The sequence below is a fragment of the Peromyscus leucopus genome, chromosome 2, assembly GCF_004664715.2.
Source record: "Peromyscus leucopus breed LL Stock chromosome 2, UCI_PerLeu_2.1, whole genome shotgun sequence".
NCBI lineage: Eukaryota > Metazoa > Chordata > Mammalia > Rodentia > Cricetidae > Peromyscus > Peromyscus leucopus.
The window spans coordinates 128,183,901-128,187,028 of NC_051064.1; the positions used below are offsets into that span (position 1 = coordinate 128,183,901).

At 44.0% G+C, this 3,128-nt stretch overlaps 1 non-coding gene across 1 annotated transcript; it reads right to left on the bottom strand.

The window, feature by feature from the left end:
- Window positions 1-1,704: 1,704 nt before the first annotated feature.
- Window positions 1,705-1,808, bottom strand: LOC114683411. Its single transcript, XR_003733157.1, has one exon. It is a non-coding gene; the product is annotated as a U6 spliceosomal RNA (small nuclear RNA).
- Between the last annotated feature and the right edge of the window lie 1,320 nt (window positions 1,809-3,128).

Sequence of the window (3,128 nt, forward strand, 5' to 3'; positions counted from 1 at the left end):
GAGTGTCAGGGACCTTTGCAAGAGTAGCATGCGCTCTTAACCACAGTACTATTGCTTTAGTCCCAAACTCATAAATTTTTATAAATGTTCCAGAATAGGGGTTTGAAAATTTTGTAAAAGATAAGATCATAAATACAGTTAGATCCTGTACCAATAGATTCCATATGTATCCATAGAGCCAAACAATTCTGGATAGAAATATTTTTAAAAATTGTTTTTGTACTAAAACATGGGCAAATAGTTTTGTCTTGTGGCTATCCCTTAAATGATATACTTCAATAACTAATTACACAGTATTTGCATCCTGTTAGCAGTTGTAAGTAACCTAGAGATGACGTAAAGTACATGAAAAGATCTATGTAGGCTAATTGAGAATTTTAAGTCATTTTGTGAAAGGGTCTTGACTAACCATGGGTTTTGATGTCTGTGGGGGAGGACCTAGAACCACACCCTGGTGGGTACAGGGGGCAGCTGTAGGTTCTACTTTAAGGACCACACAGGAGGGTGTGTTGGTTTCTTGACAGAAACAAAGTAAAGGGCAGAGGGTTTACTTTGGTTTATGGTTTCAAAGGGGGTCTGTCCATGGTTACATGGTTTCACGTGCCTGAGCAGAGCATCAAGGTGGCAGGATGGTGGTGGAGAAGACTGCTCACCACATGACCAACCTGGAAGACTAGGAAAGGGGAATGCTGGTGGTAAGCTTACTGTGTCTTGTTAACCTTTTTATTCTGTTGAGCCCCCCAGGCCATGGGAGGATGTCTCTCACATTCAAGGTGAGTCTTCCATGCTCACTCAGTTAATCTCCTCTACAAACACCCTCACAAGAGGCGTGACTCACCACCAGCACCAATTTAGATGGTTCCAAATCTAGTGAAGTTGACAATGAAGATTAACCGTGACGGTTTCCATCAGAAACAGTCCACCATCAGTGCAGTTCAAAAGTGTCTATAAAGCCTAAATGAAGAGGCACAGCAGTGTGCCAATAAAACTTTATTTACAAATGGAAGTTTGTCCACTCTCATTCTATAGTAAAACAGCTTCAACTCTTCCTGCTACCAGAAGAGGGCACCAGCGACTCCACTTGGCTGTCACTTGATTTGTTAGAGTGTGTTTGCTGTGTTTGTGCTCAGATAGAAGGTGTTTTCCAAATGTTATCATTATGACCAATAAGTGCAGAGGCAGCTAGCATGTTGGAAATGCTGCCTTGAAGAGACATATGGTTACGATGGAAACCAAAGTGGAATAATAATTGCAAAAATTGGAAGTGGTGAGAAAATGGATGTTGCAAGTGAAAATGGGGTAATTTTTCCAGACAGTAGCATGATTGTAAAGGAGTAAATCAAACAACATGAAAAAAAAAAAATGCTGTGCCCATGCCATCGACAGTAATCAGCCGAATGAAATGAGGCAAAATGACAAAAATCAAAAGAACAGAAAAACCGAGTACAGGTCTAGAGAGGAGCAGGATGAGTGAAGCTCATCAGCCGTGTTACAGTTCAGGGCGGGACAGGAGCCGCCATGATAACCTGAAGGCATCGGGAAAGGGTCACTGCCTGATGCACACTGTGTATGACTTGAGAGGCTCAGAGCCCCTCAAGTCTGCACAAGGTTAACGTAATGTTGATGCTTGGCTGCCAAGTGTTTCTCTAGTAGAGGACTTAAAAGAGGGGGTTACCTTTCCCAGCAGACTTTTTTTTTTTTTTTTTAAATATGGAACGCTTCACGAATTTGCGTGTCATCCTTGTGCAGGGGCCATGCTAATCTCTGTATTGTTCCACTTTTAGTATATGTGCTGCTGAAGCGAGCACCCCAGTAGACTTTTTATAGTAAGAAGACTGGGGTTCTCTTGAAAGAACACACATCCAAGCAAGATGGATTATGTGAAGCACCAAGTCACTCTGCTGTTTGGTTGAACATGACCAGGGGATTACAAGATAGTCCTTGCCAGTTTGGTGCATGTGTGCGTGCGTGCGTGTGCGTGCGTGCGTGTGTGTGTGTGTGTGTGTGTGTGTGTGTGTGTGTGTGTGTGTTTTGTTTTGCTCTGGCAGATAAATGGACTTATGAGTGTCTCTTGGGAGCTGAAATTGTGGTTAACACACACATGCTTAAACACATGCACACACCGACACACAAAATAGCCACACAGATACACACAAGAACATGCATAGACACACACCTGACAGGAAAGGTGTATGTGACAGATAAAATAAGGGCTAAAATCCGATGGCAGGGTGGGAGAGGCCCTCTGTTTATCTCTCTCTCCTCACTCAGGGACCGGAGAGAGGAATTTGAGGATGAGGTTTGCAGAGGCAATGGGATGACTAGGGCACTGCTCAGGGGACCAGGAAACAGGCACACCAGACTCGAGTCTGGAGTTGAATCTTAGAAGTCTATGATCCTGAATGCTACTGTTAGAAGCTCCCAGCTTCCTCTGTGTAAAGGCAGAGAGATGCTTCCTTGGGAGCAAATGGGGGCTGCTTCTACCCTGGGGAACAGAAGGACAGATGGGGAGGAAAGAGACTATAGAAAAAAAATCAAGGTGTTATGGTGACCTGCCAGGTTCCAAGCTGGGACGGTAAAGATGGAAGCATGGGAAACTCTAGTCCCAGGGGACTTGGGTTTCTGTGAGCCGGGGAATGAGTTCTGAGGCTTCTCATTCAGGATTGCAACTGTAAAACAATGAGATTTTTAGAGTAGACTTCACGTATTGTCACCACAGAGGAATGATGTCGTAATGAAGTGGACATGGTAACTAGCCCAATTTGATCCTTTCCTCTGTGCATATCAACACATCCCGCTGGGGGGCTGGGCAGTGTGAGAATGTTCGCCCAGCGTGCTCAAAGCCTTGCACACATCCTGGCACACATCTGTAACCCCAGCACTTCACGGGTAGAGGCCAGAGATCAAAAGTTTCAGGCCTCCTTGGCTAGATATGTATATATGGAGTTCTAGGTCAGTTGAGAATACATAAGAGCCTGTCTTTAAAAAAAAAAAATCCCTCTGTATCCCGTAAATATGCTTGATTTTTACTTAGAAATTTTAAAAGTCAGCTGAGAAAATGAGTTCATGAAAGACAAGTCTAATGACATATGTGGGTGGGGAGGCAACCGGAGGGAGCAGGACATTCT